At 36.1% G+C, this 19,784-nt stretch overlaps 1 long non-coding RNA gene across 1 annotated transcript in view; it reads left to right on the plus strand.

The window, feature by feature from the left end:
• LOC122928381 overlaps window positions 1–18,711 on the plus strand; it is a 36,071-nt gene extending 17,360 nt beyond the window's left edge. Inside the window, exon 2 of the long non-coding RNA XR_006387879.1 lies at window positions 18,590–18,711. This is a non-coding gene — a long non-coding RNA (uncharacterized LOC122928381). The remainder of the gene's footprint in view (window positions 1–18,589) is intronic.
• The last annotated feature ends 1,073 nt before the right edge of the window (window positions 18,712–19,784 follow it).

The following is a 19,784-nucleotide window of genomic DNA, read 5'->3' on the forward strand; positions in this document are numbered from 1 at the left end:
AAAATTTTGTTTTACTTTATGAGTATTGAGTGCAGATTGACAGGGAAAACGTATTTTTTTAATTTTTATTTTATTTTTTTAGCACAAGGCTATAACATGAAATGTGATAACAGAGAAAGGATCTGAATATTTTCTGAATGCAGTCTCTCTCTCTCTCTCTCTCTCTCTCTATATATATATATATATATACAGACGTGGACAAAATTGTTGGTACCCTTTGGTCAATGAAAGAAAAAGTCACAATGGTCACAGAAATAACTTTAATCTGACAAAAGTAATAATAAATTAAAATTCTATAAATGTTAACCAATGAAAGTCAGACATTGTTTTTCAACCATGCTTCAACAGAATTATGTAAAAAAATAAACTCATGAAACAGGCATGGACAAAAATGATGGTACCCCTAACTTAATATTTTGTTGCGCAACCTTTTGAGGCAATCACTGCAATCAAACGCTTCCTGTAACTGTCAATGAGACATCTGCACCTCTCAGCAGGTATTTTGGCCCACTCCTCATGAGCAAACTGCTCCAGTTGTGTCCGGTTTGAAGGGTGCCTTTTCCAGACTGCATGTTTCAGCTCCTTCCAAAGATGCTCAATAGGATTGAGGTCAGGGCTCATAGAAGGCCACTTTAGAATAGTCCAATTTTTTCCTCTTAGCCATTCTTGGGTGTTTTTAGCGGTGTGTTTTGGGTCATTGTCCTGTTGCAAGACCCATGACCTGCGACTGAGACCAAGCTTTCTGACACTGGCTAGTACATTTCTCTCTAGAATTCCTTGATAGTCTTGAGATTTCATTGTACCCTGCACAGATTCAAGACACCCTGTGCCAGACGCAGCAAAGCAGCCCCAGAACATAACAGAGCCTCCTCCATGTTTCACAGTAGGGACAGTGTTCTTTTCTTGATATGCTTCATTTTTTCGTCTGTGAACATACAGCTGATGTGCCTTGGCAAAAACTTCGATTTTTGTCTCATCTGTCCACAGGACATTCTCCCAGAAGCTTTGTGGCTTGTCAACATGTAGTTTGGCATATTCCAGTCTTGCTTTTTTATGATTCGTTTTCAACAATGGTGTCCTCCTTGGTCGTCTCCCATGTAGTCCACTTTGGCTCAAACAACGACGGATGGTGCGATCTGACACTGATGTTCCTTGAGCATGAAGTTCACCTTGAATCTCTTTAGAAGTCTTTCTAGGCTCTTTTGTTACCATTCGGATTATCCGTCTCTTAGATTTGTCATCAATTTTCCTCCTGCGGCCACGTCCAGGGAGGTTGGCTACAGTCCCATGGATCTTAAACTTATGAATAATATGTGCAACTGTACTCACAGGAACATCTAGTTGCTTGGAGATGGTCTTATAGCCTTTACCTTTAACATGCTTGTCTATAATTTTCTTTCTGATCTCTTGAGACAGCTCTTTCCTTTGCTTCCTCTGGTCCATGTCGAGTGTGGTACACACCATATCACCAAACAACACAGTGATTACCTGGAGCCATATATATAGGCCCAATGGCTGATTACAAGGTTGTAGACACCTGTGATGCTAATTAGTGGACACACCTTGAATTAACATGTCCCTTTGGTCACATTATGTTCTGTGTTTTCTAGGGGTACCATCATTTTTGTCCATGCCTGTTTCATGAGTTTATTTTTTTACATAATTCTGTTGAAGCATGGTTGAAAAACAATGTCTGACTTTCATTGGTTAACATTTATAGAATTTTAATTTATTATTACTTTTGTCAGATTAAAGTTATTTCTGTGACCATTGTGACTTTTTCTTTCATTGACCAAAGGGTACCAACAATTTTGTCCACGTCTGTATATTTATTTACATATACATATTTATATAGGCTAACTTCATAGGAAGTTATTTTAATATGTTGTTGGACCAGTGTCTATTTATAAGTAACTTTTTGAGATTATGTACATCTCAAAGCTTTGGCCAGAATATTGTTATTCCTTTAGTAGCAGTATAAAGGACAAAGCCATTATTTTTGGGTAGAAACATTAAATTGTGTTACGGTTTCTCGGAAAACTGGTCTAGACCACTTCAAAGGAACTTCCATACAGACATTCAGACAGGAAAAAATAAGTACAAAAGGAACTCACATATCAATATCCTGAACAAGATCATCGTGAAATAAGGGTATGGTTTATGACCAAGGCTAGGTCTTCTTGAATGGCACCTGGCCCAAAGCAGATATAGGTCTTGATTATTTGAGTTCACTAAGACTCTTTAGTAGACCTCAAGATTTTAAGACAAATGGTCTGAGGAGAAAATTCCAGCTGTATGACCATCTTATGATTACATTTAGTTACAAAATTCCAGTAAAAATGAGAGTTGTACTTGGCATTGGGATCTTATACATTTGGTTAGTCCTGTGGAAACCCATGAAGTCCAATTGACATACTAGGCCTTCAACTGCCTCATGAATATATATTTTATTTCTATTTTATATATTTCTGCTCTTAGGTCTAAATAAAAAAAATATTCTGTACACAGCTGCTTTGGGCCCATGTACCAGCCAAGCAAGGCAAATACTGAAGAATTATGCTAAGGATTATTCTTGGGTATTACAGTTGATGGTGAGCAAAATAAACAGGAGAATAAAATGGTTGTTTACAACATGGAATTAAAAATGAAGAAATATAGGACAATAATATTATAATAGTGTGTGTGTGTGTGTGTGTGTGTGTGTATATATATATATATATATATATATATATAAAACTAAAACAACATGACATTGTGTTCTGAACATTTAGGCATCAATGACCTTAGTCTTTATGAGGTTATAAAATGTATATAGTGGATGTGTTGTTAATATCACCATAAATAGTCATTTCTTCTCTCGATTGATTATTATGGTTTCCATTTTGTGAATGTCATCGGTGTTCCTTTGTGTAATACATTAATGAAAACCAAAAGAGGAGAAAAAGCAGTCTTTGTGTTTGAAGCTTCTCTCCTGTTTACTTCCACCATCATACTTTTTCTGCTGATACCTCCTCTCCTTCTCCCAACGGCAAAACCATATTAAAGGCCATGACCATCTGCAGCAGGATGTCACATAACTGTCTCACTTCGCCAGAATTTTTTAAAAAAAATCAGGAAATAACATTGTATGATTTTTAAAGAATTTATTTGTCTTGCACTGCTGAACATAAGTAATTGAACACCTGAAAAACAGCAAGAATTCTGGCTCTCAAAGACCTGTTACTGTGCCTTTAAAAAGTCCACCTCTACTCCACTCATTAATCTAACTTAGTAGCACCTGTCTGAGCTCTTTAAAGACACCTATCCACCCCACAGTCAGTCAGACAACAACTACTACCATGGGCAAGAGCAAAGAGCTGTCAACAGACACCAGAGACAAAATTGTGGACCTCCACAAGGCTGGAAAGGGCTACAGGGCAATTGCCAAGCAGCTTGGTGATAATAGATCAACTGTTGGAGCAATTGTTAGAAAAAGGAAGAGGCTAAAGACGACTGTCAGTCTCCTTCGGACTTCGGCTCCATGCAAGATCTCACCTCGTGGGGTATCACTGATGATAAGAAAGGTGAGGAATCAGCCCAGAACTACAAGGGAGGAGATGGTCAATGACATGAAGAGAGCTGGGACCACAGTTTCAAAGGTCACTGTCGGTAGAACACTACGCCGTCATGGTTTCAAATCATGCATTGCACAGAAGGTTCCCCTGCTCAAGTCATCACATGTCCAGGCCCGTCTGAAGTTTGCCAATGACCATCTGGATGACCCAGAGGAGGCATGGGAGAATGTCATATGGTCAGATGAAACCAAAGTAGAACTTTTTGGTCTAAACTTCACTCGTTGTGTTTGGAGGAAAAAGAAGGATGAGTTGCATCCCAAGAACACCATCCCTACTGTGAAGCATGGGGGTGGTAACATCATGCTTTGGGGTGCTTTTCTGCGAAGGGGACAGGACAGCTGCACTGTATTAAGGAGAGGATGAATGTGGCCATTTATTGTGAGATTTTGAGCAACAACCTTCTTCCCTCAGTCAGAGCATTGAAGATGGGTCGTGGCTGGGTCTTCCAACATGACAACGACCCGAAGAACACAGCCAGGAGAACCAAAGAGTGGTTTCGTAAGGAGCATATCAAGGCCTAGCCAGTCTCCAGACCTAAATCCAATAGAACATCTTCTGTACCAAATATTAAGGGTACTTTCACACTAACGGCAGGGGACTCCAGCAGGCTGTTCCGGTGAGTGAACAGCCTGTCGGATCCGTCCTGCCGCTAGTTCACGTGTGCCCCCAGACTGCCGCTTTGTCCCCGTTGACTATAATGGGGGCGGGGGTGGAGTACTTTTAGTCCGGCTGCCTCTCACCGCACACTGCCGAGTCGCCGCCAGAACTCCGCCCCCATTATAGTCAATGGGGACGGAGCGGTAGTCCGGGTGCACATGTGAACTAGCGGCAGCACGGATCCAACAGGCTGTTCACCCACCGGAACAGCCTGACGGAGTCCCCTGCCGCTAGTGTGAAACTAGCCTAACACTGATTTTCTCAGGTGTTCAAATACTTATGTTCAGCAGTGCAAGACAAATAAATTCTTTAAAATCATACAATGTGATTTCCTGAATTTATTTTTTTAATCCTGTCTCTCAGAGTGGGAATGCACCTACAATGTGAATTTCAGACCCCTCCATGATTATCTAAGTGGGAGAACTTGCAAAATCGCAGGGTATTAAAATACTTCTGTTCCTCACTGTAGTTGCACCTGAAATGGTGTGCCAACATTGAGTACATTTACAGTATATACATGAATGATTGAATTTTTTTGTGTTTTGTGTACATTTTTTGGGGACGTTCTAGAAATTGGTAATACTTTTTTAATTCTATAGCAAAGACTTCTTTATGATCTTATTAAGCAGTTAATTAAATATCGGGGTGTTTGAAGGATCATCTTTTATATTATTGGCATATCTAGCTTTAGTAGTAGTGTGAAAGTTTAATTTATATTTCTAACTCAAATTTTAAAATATATTCTCACATATCATGAATGAGATGCAAGCTATGATATCTCATTTTGACTGGTATAACATTAATAATATGTAATAAAGGGAGAAAAGAATGCTTCTGCACAGCTCTTATACAGTAAGTCTGTGATTTTGCTTCTGTATTGTGGCCAGAACACTTGACCCTGTCGCTCCCTGGTACTACTAAACTGAAATCAGTTCCCCTATAAGGTTTTATGCTGATCGATGTTCTGTTCAGTAGACCCACAGGGGACTAGGTGCTGCAACTTTAATGGAGACCTTAAAATATTGTCCATTTTAAGCATTTTGTAGCATTTAAAGGATAAAGCTAAAAATGTATAGTTCTAACTATGATAATATTTGTAAGTCGGCCTTTGTAAATCCTCCCCTGCATCTTGAAAATGCAGGGGAGGATTTTTTGTGTGTGAAAGGTACAACCTTTTTAGTCATTTAACCTTGACAAAAGTATATGCTGAATTATACAACAAGGATAGTAATGTTGATACTGCTGCCGAATGAGGAGTATCATAAAATGTATCATATGGATGACAAATAAGGTATTATAAATTCTTTTAATCTGGCTTTGACAGGTATAGGATTATCAAACATCTAAATGATGAAATGGTCATAAAAAAAATTATATTAGATAAATTTAACAGAATCTTAACATATACTCTGCTGCTGTGTTTCAGAAGGATGTTGGAATTGGTTGTCGGCTCTGTTTTGCTGTGTGCCAAGAACAAGCTTCACATTATTTCTAAGTTTATGGGTTGGGGCTCCAAACTTTTGTTTCATATTTTGTTTATACATAGATCCAAACAGACAGGTTTGCTCATACAAAAAATATATTATAATAAACAAACATCTCAATAGATTCATTTTCCCCCCTGTTTAAATAGTGGATATTGATTAACTTGGATCGGTGAATAGATATTCAAAATTTGGTTGTTGGTATACCATAATTTTAAAAGCAATTTTTCCATTTAGTTTTTCATTTCCCCCCCCCCTCTCAGAATGTTTAATACAGGGATTTGAATTGCAGCAGATGCCAAAATTAGCATCTACTGAATCACTTAGAAATGAATGGAATGCGGTGACGGAACCTTTATGTACTTTACAAAAGATGTGCAACAAAGTGCGGAAAGAACTCAAGTGTGAATGAGGCCTAGTATATACAATACAACAGTGTGGATCTAGTAATCATTGCTTTTTCTCTAGATTTACTATTCAGCTGTCAGTATAATAAGGCAATACTGGACCCTAACATATAACAGGCCAATTTTTTTTCTCCTATAGGAAAAAAGTTCAGCTTAATTTAATCTGATACCCAGTGATTCTTTCAATGCACGTGCCTAAATTAGTTCTCTATTTTGTGATGCCCCTTTGAGAGCAGCTCCCATTGAGAAGTGAACAAAGGCCATGACCCAGAGGTCAGAGAGTAACTGAGGAAGTCTGACCTTCCTTTGTTGGGAGCTGCTCTGTTTATTTTGCCTAAGTAAAGATCACCAATACATTAACTAAAGAGGATTAAAAAGGTTATACCCCTAGGGATCTGATTCAAGCAAGTGGCGAAATCCAGCACGCCGGACACTTTACATTGCGTTAGTGCTGGAGATTCACTTTTTCCAGCAATGTTGTCACATGAGAGTCATGAGGCTAACAGAATCACTTTCCAGTACTAAACCGCACCCTGAATTCAGACGGATGCTGACTGTCAAAAAGGCAGATGATATATGATTGATAGATAGATAGATATTGGATATATACTATATAGATAGATAATACAGATATAAAGTTGAGATGACCAATATAGATAGATAGATAAATAATCAATATAAGATGGATACAGATAATATAAATGTAAAGTAGAAAAATAGAGATATAAATTAGATAGATATATGATGGATATAAGATGGATTGATATTAGATAGATAATATAGAGATAAAGCAGATACATAGGTATTAGATAGATAGATATATCATAGATATAAGATGGATATACATTAGATAGATAATATAGACATAAAGCAGATACATAGATATTAGATAGAGAGATAGAAGATAGATATTAGATAATATAGACATAAAGCAGATACATAGATATTAGATAGATAGATAGAAGATAGATATTAGATAATATAGACATAAAGCAGATACATAGATATTAGATAGATAGATAGAAGATAGATATTAGATAATATAGACATAAAGCAGATACATAGATATTAGATAGAGAGATGGATAGATAGATAGAAGATAGATATTAGATAGATAATATAGAGATAAAGCAGATGCATAGATATTGGATAGATAGAAAGATAGATAGAAGATAGATATTAAATAGATAATATACAGATAAAGCAGATAAATATATATTAGATAGATATGAGATAGATGGATATATGATAGCTATAAGATTTATCTACTTTAGATAGATAATATAGACATAAAGCAGATGCATAGATATTGGATAGATAGATAGATAGAAGATAGATATTAGAAAGATAATATAGAGATAAAGCAAATAAATAGATATTAGATATAAGAAAAACAATATAAGATAATATAGAGACAGCTAATAATGCTACAATAGCAGCACTGAGTAACTAGTAATAAACAGAGGTCCAAGTCCTTAGGAAACATTACTCGGGGATCCAAAAAGTAGAACAGCTTTTGGGCTTGAAAAGGCTCTGTTGCTGAGATGAAACTTTGAAACACTTTTGGGTGAATAAAAATAACTTTTTTCGTATTTTTGGAGAGTGCTGCCTTTTTGCCTTTCTAGACAGACAGATATATATTAGATATATAATTTTACAGATAAAGCAGATAGATTTTAGATAATATAGAGTTTGATAGATCGATAAAATCATATAGGTAGTTTTATTGACGTAGAATATGTTCAGCTATATGAATGAATACATAAACAAAAATACATAATAGACTGATAGATAGTTAGCAAATAGATATAAAGGCATGGGTATATAGAGAGAAATGCATCTTTTCTGTGTAAAAATGTGGAAATCCTGCAGGATTTCAAATCCCACATACATATTGTATATAAGCCTTCTGTCTTCTACCTTGTAACTTATATTTTTGTTATATGAAAGTATACAAGGTGAAATTAATTTATTAGCTGTCCAGTTTCTGTTGTTTCCTATATTCAATTCTTTTTTGAGCAATATGAACATACAAGAGAGTTTGAAAAAAATTACCAGAAAAGTAAAGGTGCGAGTTCATTGGTTAAATAAAAAAAAAAAATATATATATATATACAAATGAAACTCGACAAATTTGAATATTGTGCAAAAGTCCATTTATGTCAGTAATGCAAATTAAAAGGAATTGCTTTAATGCAGCTTAAAATTAGAATTGTGTGAAAAGGTTCAATATTCTAGGCTCAAAGTGTCACACACTAGTCAGCTAAATAATCCATACCCCCTGAGCAAAGGGTACCTCTAAATTGTGACTTTGGGGTTTCATAAGCTGTAAGCCATAATCATCCACATTATAACAAATAAAGGCTTGAAATATCTCGCTTTGCATGTAATGAGTCTCTTATGTTAGTTTCACCTTTTAAGTTGCATTACTGGAATACATGAACTTTGCACGATATTCTATTTTTCGAGTTTCACCTGTACTCTGTGTGTGTGTGTGTATATATATATATATATATATATATATATAAAAATATGTTCATTAATAAGTTCTTATAATTATACTCCAATCAAAAAGCTGACACTTTAATCACAATGAATAACCCTTACCCATCAACACAATAAAACCGTGGCCACTGGTTCCTAAAGTAATTAAATGTTAAAATTATTTTCAACATATTTGCTAGTTTTCCAGGGTTTAGAGTTTCCATGATGCAATTCTTAAGTTATTCATCTAAAACAGTCACAAAAAATGTAACTTTCCCCAACTATTCAACTCCGTGCACAGTTTTTGAAAGGTTTGATACTGAATAGAATATTAACAATAAAATGGTGCAGCCTGTTCTTTCAAGGGTTGTGCAATTGCCAAAACAAATATCACACTATACCTGAGCACTCATATAATACTTATAAGACCTCAACACTGCCATAGTCATTTGCCCCAAGTTGCAATAAACAAGTTGGCAATATGCCCCATGTTTGCTTGTTAAATTCACTAAAGTACTGCTGCCAAATAAATGCCAATGTCACTGCAAACATAATAAAATACCAATCCCACTACCAAAATTATAAAAATTCTAATATTGCTACTATGGCTCTGTCTATCTATCTGTAGCATCACTACTGTTTCCCTGGGGGGAACTGCCTTAAAAAGTTTGATTCCCAATCGTCAATAAATGGTAATAGATCAGTATTAATATATTAAGTCTTCACACTCATCTTGTGCAGTATTCCATTCATTCAGCTATTTATACAGATTCAAATCTATAATATGTAGGATACTATAGCTATTATAACTGATAATATAGCTAAGACCCGCTCCCCCTTGAATACTACAGTGACCTATCAGATACAAAATGAGAGGGGTACAGTTTCCAAGTTTTTTGCCAAGAAAAAAAATTCTAAAAATACAGTAATAAAAATAATAATTTCAGTTATCGGGGCACCAATATATTCTCCTACTTCACGAACCTGTAAAGTTATAAAAAAAACAGTAAAGATTGTGAAATTCACCTAAAATGAAATAAATGGAAGAAGGGAGGACACAGTTTTCTAATGCTTTCAACAAAAAGTATAAACTTTCTGAAAAAAAACCCAACAAATATTAAAAAAATACTGCATGATAGATATGATTCATAAGGTATATTACTTCTATTAAATATAATTTCCTCAATACTGTCCCAGCAAAAATGAAAAGAAAAAAAAAAGAAAGAAAAAATAATAATATTGGAACATATCTACACCTGCATGACACCTGCCTGACACCTGCCTTGCCTTCTTTCCTATTACACATATTTTATATTATTTTTTTTTACATTTTATTAACTTAATTGAGTGGCAGATTCCAACTATTTGCCACCTTTAGCCATAGAAACTTGTGATTCGAATAAATAATTAAAACTCACCAATCTGTAACTGGTATACAGTAGCTATAATCTCACTATAGTAGTGTCATATTAAAATATTTATATTTTACTTCTATTTCTATTCAGATTGTAGAATTAATCATATATTACATTACCATCCAGCTATTTTACATACTGACTCCTCTAGACTCATTGTGTACCTTTGTGAATAATGTCCTTATACTTATTTCAACGCAAATTTTCATTTGTGCTATTTTTATATAGATAGCTATTCAAAATATAAGAAAAATTCAGGATGTTATTGAGTTTGATAAATATTAGAACTAATATATAAAACTTAATATAGATAAGAACATGCAGACAGGCTATGGGTATCACCTACTTCATGCACAAATATCATTTTCTCTTTTTATTACAATGCTCCAATTTTATGTTAAATATTACATTAATTTGCAATAGAATAAAAAATGTAAAACTATAAATAAAACATGAACGATGGTCAGATGACATTTATAGACATGAAAAGGATTCATATCAATTCAGTCATTTATATAATTCCTATTACAATGTTTTTACTTATGAAAAAATCCATATATATATATATATATATATATATATATGTAGAAATGGACAGCACATCCAGTAGAAAAATGTATTCAAAAAATTTTATTCAGCCACAGTGGCACAAGAGGCGACGTTTCGGCTCAAAATCCTGAGCCTTTCTCAAGGCTCAGGATTTTGAGCCGAAACGTCGCCTCTTGTGCCACTGTGGCTGAATAAAATTTTTTGAATACATTTTTCTACTGGATGTGCTGTCCATTTCTACATACAAATGTTGGGTAAGCAGTGATAACCCTGGACATTGCACCCGCTACACTGTTATGTTTTGGTGCTGCCACATTTTTCCACTTTTTATATATATATATATATATATATATATATATATGATAAGAAATATATTTTCACAATTAAGCACAAAATAAATAGTAATGCTCTTAATAGTCTCACATTTCTGTCCTAATATCAAATATTACTTCCATTCACTGCAACAGGTACCTCTAAAGCCTAAAAAGTTGACAATAACAACATGTCATATTTGCCCTGAATAATATTTCTAAAAAATAATCAAGCACACACTATTTCTACGAATCGAATTATTATTATTTATTTTTAACTTTTTTCCCCTAACATTGGTATTTATTTGGAGAGCCATAAACATTTTAATAATAATAATAATAAAAATATATATTTATGCCAAGGAATCAAATAAAAAACCCTTCAAATTATCATATTAAAATGTAGCTTTAATGATGTGAATAATATTACAATATCTTAGTTTTATTAACTTACATGAAGTTTTTAGCTAGTAGTATCATCACTACTGGGACCTGCCCCGCTGTTTATGTATAAGGCTATAAATCTGTTTTATAATTGATGACTGCAACTATAAGTACAATTATAAGGGTGTGTGGATACCTATACATTGATAGTTTGCATTGATGAAAATCTGATCCAGTTTTCTCTGACTGGGCAAGAAAAATAACATACAATAAAAATGAAATATTAAAATATTCTGCAAGTACTTCTAAATTCCTTGTATCAGCTTCCCAGTAATACAGATGGGAGAAAAAGATATAGGTACATAGAAAGAACAAGGCACTGTCATGTTCATGTGGTATAAAATATAATTAACATTATTTTCCTCATCGTTTCCTTACAGGTTGTTCAGATGGATTTTTATTTTTTACAATATTTCTGATTCTGATCTTTAACCAACATATGATATGTATAACTGTGAATAATGTTGATAGACATATAGATACAAATAAAAGATAGGTATATAGACATAAAGCAAAAGATAGATAGATATGAGATAGGTAGATATGAGATAGATAGATAAGACATGTATAGAAGGATAGATAGAAGATAAAGAGATATGGGATAGATCGATAAGAGATGTATAGAAGGATAGATAGAAGATCAAGAGATATGGGATAGATAGAGAAGAGATGTATAGAAGGATAGATAGAAGATAAAGAGATATGGGATAGATAGAGAAGAGATGTATAGAAGGATAGATAGAAGATAAAGAGATATGGGATAGATAGAGAAGAGATGTATAGAAGGATAGATAGAAGATAAAGAGATATGGGATAGATAGAGAAGAGATGTATAGAAGGATAGATAGAAGATAAAGAGATATGGGATAGATAGAGAAGAGATGTATAGAAGAATATATAGAAGATAAAGAGATATGGGATAGATAGATAAGAGATGTATAGAAGGATAGATAGAAGATAAAGAGATATGGGATAGATAGAAAGATAGATAGATAAGAGACGGATAGATAGAAGATAGAGATATTAGATAGATATGGAATAGATAGATATTAGAGAGCTCTATATAAACATATAGATAGAGACACACAGACAAAAATTGACATACAGTAGATATATAGATAGATTCTATGTCACTATTTCTATTGTCACTTATCATTAATCTTAAGTAAAAAAAAGTATATTGAATAATTTAGCAGTTAATACAAATTTACCATCTCATTCGTGGTTTAGAAATGTCAAAATATGAAGTTTTAACCCCAGTTTGACTTTTAAGAAAGCTCTCCCTAATTTTTTATTTTTTGCTGTAAAACTGTGCGTGTGAATCGCGAGGTGGATAAGGATAATCAAGAGCATTCTGTGACCTTTGGCAGCTTTGTCTACTGAAACTGTTATAACATACTATAAAACACGAGACTGTCACAGAATGGGTTAAAGTTAAAGTGTTAAGTATTTGCAAAGGTGAATCTACTGCATTGTCAGGACTTTGTACTTATCACTCTAACTTTTGAAAACTTAATCCCCAGTTTTCTCCCAGCCGGCCATTCAAACTGTGTCTAACTGCCTCATATATATCTCCCGACACTCATTATACAGCCATACAAATCGTAACCATTGCTGGAGGGATTGTCACCATGGGCTTCCAGCAGTATGTACTGTCAAATAGAATTTTAGCTCCAGGTTGACATTTAAGCTATTTATTTTTTATGTGTTTTTTTTTTATCTCACTTTTTTGTCTTGATTACAATGGCACTGATACAATAGTATTTTGCCCTTTTAAATTTACAAAAAGTTTTAAGATATAAAAAAATGGCCTATTTTAGTATAGGAAAATGGAAAGCATTACTACAGCTTTTCTTTTATATAGCGATAAAAGATCAAAAAATATTAATTCGGCCAAATATTATGGGTCAGACAATAAAGAACAGGATTAACTTTCTATAAATAATTCCAAATCAAAGGGGGTTAAAAATTTGACATTTGACGATATAAAACAAATATGTAAAACTTCTTTGTTAACATGAGCATTATTATAACATATCTACATGAATATACCAAGATTTATTTACAAAAATTTGAATAGCCTTTTATAAGTGATTATAAGTATTATTATTATTTTTATTATTACTAATACATGCTCCTCAGACGCAGAGGCTATGATAATCCATTGAAATTCCCCGCTAAAAACACTTGCCGCAGAAATTTTTATCTATCTATTTCATATATAATTACCGCATCCTTCTATCTATCTGTCTGTCTATCTATCTTTTTAGCTATCTTTGTATCTAAACAATCAATCCATCATTCTCATATCGAATTATCCTGTCTATCTATGTATCTATATCTATCTTTCTATCTAATATCTATCTATCCAAGTCAAAGCGGCTGGGCAGCACTGCAAACAATAGTAGAACAAAGTAGAAAAAAAGGGGTGCCAGCGGCTGTGGCGGTGATCCTACCGTCAAACCATAAAGGAAATTCCACGGCACTTCCCAAAAATAGATACGTGTTTATTTCACCAGATGCAACGTCTAGGTTCTCCCTTTGGGACCTTTTTCGAGCAGTGACGGTCACTGCTTGAGAAAGGTTCTAAAGGGAGAACCGAAACGTTGCATCTGGTGAAATAAACACGTATCTATTTTTGGTAAGTGCCGTGGAATTTTCTTTTTTATTTATCTATCCATCTATTTATCTATCTATCTATCAATCTCGATCTGTCTGTCTAGCTGCACAGCTAGAATCAAATGGTGTTTTGCAAAGTCACACTATTCTCAATACAGGGAAGATATTCCTGCCATAGTGTTATTGGACCAATAGTATCAGGATATGCAAATATAATTACTAGACTGGTTAACTGTGTATGTTCCCCTTTAAATATCTATCTAATATCTATCTCATATCTATCTATCTATCTAATATTTATCTATCTCGATCTGTTTGTCTATATCTGTCTGTCTAGCTGCACAGCTAGAATCAAATGGTGTTTTGTAAAGTCACACCAGTCTCAATACAGGGAAGATATTCCTGCCATAGTGTTATTGGACCAATAATATCAGGATATACAAATATAATTACTATACTGGTTTACTGTGTATGTTCCCCTTTAAATATGTGTCTACTATCTATCATATTTTTCAAAATAATGATTCTATTAGTTCATATTCCACTATTATGTATACTTTTGCTGACTACTCCAGAAATCAGGTTTCCCCTCGGCAGTGGACTGAGCAGCCATGAAACAGGCTTCTAAGCTGGTAGAAAAAGAAGTTTGCTTTATTTTCAGCAGCCTCAAGTGGAAGCTTCTTTCCGAAAGTGGAAAAAATGCTGCGAGCAGCAGTTTTAAAGAAGAATCTTTAATGATGGCACTGAACCCCACCCCATCTGCACTAATCTATGTCCTGGTGAATGTGACTCTCTTCATTACTTGCTCTTTCTTCCATTACTCTCAGGGTTACATCAGCAGCTGGATCATTGCTGTAAGGAACTAAATGTCGGTTTGCGCGTTCTCCAGATTATCTGAAAGTTCATAGTCTGCCAAAATTATTGAATGCTTTACTTTCACTTTTGATACATGGATATTGCACGGGAAACAGAGATCGCTTTTATATCGCCTATTCCAAGCACATTCCATTGTCTGTATATATGCAAATGTAGCAGAGCTGACTTTGTCATTTAACCATTTAAGAACGTATCTTGTGGACAAGGATAACTCCATGCCCACGATTGTATCACAGCTCTGTTTAACCACCAAGTTGTAATACAGCGCCCATGGAAGTCAAGGGGCCGTACTGTTCCTCCGTATGGCTCTGATCTTACACAGAGGTTGTTCCTGGCAGAAACCACTAGGTGCCATGTTATAGATTAGCAATGAGTGAATTGGTTTGTCCTGCTACAAACAACTCCGAATCGTTCATCAAATTAGCGGTACTGTGGCCGAGGGACTGTATTTATAGCACTGTTAGAATGGATTATTTCTGATGAAGCCAGATTTAGATGGCTGCCGGCCTTGCAAGACCATTTTAACCTTGCGCATGCGCCGTTACTTTGAGTAGCGGTACATGCATGAATATACATCATTACGTATCCGAACCTTGGATTTGTGGCATATGCAACAATCATAACGAATTCATGTACGGATTTGTAATGAAGTATATTTATACATGTGCCGCTGCTCACAGTAACGGCGCATGCGCGAGATTAAAATGTCGGAAGTCATCTCTATCTTGACCTCATCGGAAAGAAACCAATTTAATAAAGTCAGTCCTTCGGCTACAGTAAAGATAATATGGTGAAGGAATCGGGTTTATCTGTAGAGGGAACCGATTCATTTATCACTAATCTATGGCAACCAATGGAATAGATGGAATCTGACTGGAATAACCTCTGCGTGAGATCGGAGCCATATGGAAGAACAGTACGGTCCCTAGACTTCCAAGGGTGCTGTATTACAACTTGGTGATTATATGAAGCTGTAATACAATCGTACCCTACCATGAAAACCATAAGATACGGCACCGGTTTATGTAAACTGACATATATATATATAAATGAAAAAATAAACGTAAAAAAATGTAGAAAAGGCTTTATTCACCAGACCCGCGACGTTTCGATCTGCTTTCTGGGATCTTTCTCAAGCAGTGATCCCAGAAAGCGGATCGAAACGTCGCGGGTCTGGTGAATAAAGCCTTTTTTACGCCTTGGAGGTGCTGTGGAATTTTTTCATTTATTTTCATTGGAGGTGGATCGCCCCCACAGCCACTGGCACTCCGACTGCACCTACAGACAGCTGTGCTGCCCACACCTTTCTACCTATATATATATATAACCATTTAAAGCACGTTGGAAGGGGTATAATGTACAATTCACTATTCGTAGCATTTGAATTTTCCTGTGCCACCTTGACCCTCCACCCAACACCCTCTGTCAATTGAAGGCACATTTTGTTGTCTGCCTGGCATGGGTTAAGCGAATATATTCTTTGTCAAAGCACTTAATTAAAAGCAATATTAATAATAATGGTCACAGACTTGGTATAGCAGTGTGGTATCCCCTATACAGTATATGGCAGAACTGTATGGGCATGGCACATGTAAGACAAAGGCCTGTGCCGTCGGAGAGGCCCACTGGTGTTTATAGCCTATCTGGAGACTTTTGCTGGCAGTCTGCGCCCAGAGTCTGTCAGAAGTATGTATGAATATTCATGTGGAGCCTGCACCTTGCCAAAAGTAATATTTAACCTCTACGGTGTCTGTAGCTGACACACACACTGCATAAGAAACTTCATGCTGCAGCATGAGGCACAGATTTACTAGTCCAGCGCATATCGAAAGACTAATGCTAAAGAAATAAGGCTTGATGTACCCTGATGTAGTACAGATCTATAATACTAAACCCACTGCAGTCCATACTGTGCCTCAAATTTTCTACAATCACATGGAGGGCTTTTTCTCATGGACAAGTTGCGTATCATAAGTGGTCCTTGGATGTCCTTGGACCTTCTGCAAGAGCTGTATTGGGACCTCCATCTAAGGGCTCTGCGACACAACCCAATGTTCCAGCAGTGCGAGCCCTGATGGATGAAAGAGGACCATCAGCCAACAAATGAGCATTTTCTTGTTCAATGGCTGATCAGTTGCTTGATTACATGGGCTGGCCATTCCCAACCATTTGCCCCGAAAATTGTGTAGTAAATTGGGGCCTAGTTGTCAATGCCCTAAAATGCCACTGTATTTAACAATGACAAGCAATAATAGGATGTATATATGGTACATTATGCAATGATTACACCTATCATCCATAAACCACCAGTTCTGCTTTGATTCATCAAAGCATGGACTCCACAAGGACTTTGAAAGTGTCCAGTGTTATTGGGCACCAAATTATCTGCAGCAAATCCTTTAAATTCTGTCCTGTTCTTTCATCTTTCTATCTTAGAGGACCAAACAGGCTGGCCTTCACTTCCCAAGCCCATTAATGAACTGGAGATATCCGTTACTCTGTTACCGGCTCATCGGTTGTCCTTCCTTGAAACACTTTTGGAGCACCCCACAAGCCATTTGGGAGATACCCTGACTAGCCATGACAGTTTGGTCCTCGTCAAAGTCGCACTGGTCTTTATGCTGACTAGATACTTAGGGGATCATTTATTAAACATAAATACGCCTATATTAGACATATTTGTAGTGCAGATGTGTGTGGGAGGGATGGGGACGGGCTGGCAGGTCCCTCTCATTTGCCATTTTCTACTCCTGTTTTAGACGTAGAAAATGGCCTAGATGTAAGACAGCTAGGAAGCTGTCTTGTGTTTAGAATCGGCGGTGTATACGCTAAAGTTATGTAGAGGCCTGTGCCACTACATAACTCTGGCAGATCCACCGCCAGTGCAGGGGCTTATTAAGGCCAGAGTCTTAAATGCCGGTCTTAATAAATGTGCCCCTTCGTGCTTATATTGTGACCCCTTGACATGGACCATTCTTAAGAGAGCCTCAATGTTATTTACTTCACCTGCCAGTGAATGTTAATGTTATGACTGATCGGTGTATAGTGAGGTAACTATATCTAGCATATATCTAGCATCAAATGTCTTCTTATGTGGTTAGGTGGACATTGATAATGGGCTTGGTTGTTATTGTTATACATATTTCAATACAAAGGGGCAAAATTATTAAGATACATTAAGATTAATAAGGCCCTGCACCTGGCGGTGCATCTACTGCAGTTATGTAGAGGCGCAGGCCTCTACATAACTTCGGCGCATTCATTGCCACTTCTAAATGTAAGCCAGGTTCCTTGCTATCTTACATTTAGACCATTTTCTATGCCTAACCCAAGTGTAGAAAATGGTAAATGAGATGGCACTCCTGTCCAGCCTGTTTCCACGCCATGCTCACTTTTTTAGACCTGACGTGAGCGCGGAAAAATCGCAGATTGCAGCGCAAAGAACCTTTGCACCGCAATCTGCGCCAGAAAATATATAGGCGTATATCTGTTTCATAATGGCCCCTAAATTGTTCAGATGGGAGTACCACTATTTCAGACAAGTGCTCTTAGCTCCCCCTCCAATCTAGGCCCCGGTGGTCACGCCATGACCTGTTATACAATTATGGAATAAATGTGCAGCACAATGGACCACAATGTGCATTCATTTTTATAATTACAGTTCTTACTATTTCAAATAATTTTAAAAAAATTCCATAATTTCCATTTTCTTATCTTCTGTCAATACAGGTAAATAACCCAACAGAAATGAAAACAAAGGCTGCAAGCAAGACAACTAACTAACAGCATGAACACAGAAGATAACTTATTGCATATGCTTATGAACACACTAAAATGGGATAAAAAAACGCGCTCAGGATCCTTATTTATTATTATTTCACAGTCGGTCTATTGATTCCATTGAGAACTTTGCAATGCTCTATTTCCCTTATGGTAGCGCTGTTACGAAATAAAACACATGTTGTTAGAGTCTTCTGCAGATTACAACTGATCTCTGGAGGTTCCTGCAGTGGGACATCCTGTGATCACCTGACTAATCTGTTAACAAGAAGCGAATGTCCAAAGCGGGCAATTCCTTAAAGGTAATCTGTCACCAATTTTATGATGTCCTAACTAAGGGCAACATAAACTACTACTTTGCAAAATGCTTTAACTGACTCTGCCATTTTTCTAAAATCTTGTATCGAATAGCTCCAGTGCATGCCAATGAGTCCTGAGTATTTATAAGAATTCAGTTGGAAAAACTGTCAATGGAGAAAGTCAGAAGCTCATAAATATCAGGACTTGTTGGCATGCGCAGAAGCTGTTAGAGCCTAGCAGCAGAAAACTGGTGACAGATTCCTTTTATTAAATAGCCTCGTGTATAATGTGATGGAAAAATTAATAAAGCCAGCAAAGGAAGCAATATGGACAATCACAATACATTAGTAAGTGCCTTGTATTAACTTTCTCTACATGATAAATTCTATTTGCTGAAGTAATATGCATTGTGGCATCCAAATGTCTGTAGCTGATGGAAGAGACTTAATAATAGCTGTAGTTGTTAGGCGACATATCCCTAGCATCCAGTCTGTCTTAAAGGGAATGTGTCATTAGAACATTACATCACATTATACACTGCTCGTTTCCATGGTTGTGACCACCTTGCAATCCATCAGTGGTGGTCGTGGTGGCACATAGAGATGAGCGAATAGAAGCTGACAAAGTGGAATTAGTTCCGAATTTCAGGAAAAATTCGATTCGCACCGAATGCAAATTTCCTCACGCTTCGTGTTAGCAATTTGCATTTTTTCCTAAAATGGCTGCTGATCGTGTGAGGACATGGAGAAAGGAACTCTGGGAAGGTGGGATCACCCATACTCACATGCATGAAGCCAGTCAACAGCCAGCCAGCCCTTTGATGTCATAGCCCTATAAATAGCCT

This window comes from Bufo gargarizans, chromosome 2 (genome assembly GCF_014858855.1).
Source record: "Bufo gargarizans isolate SCDJY-AF-19 chromosome 2, ASM1485885v1, whole genome shotgun sequence".
In the NCBI taxonomy this organism is placed as follows: Eukaryota; Metazoa; Chordata; class Amphibia; order Anura; family Bufonidae; genus Bufo; species Bufo gargarizans.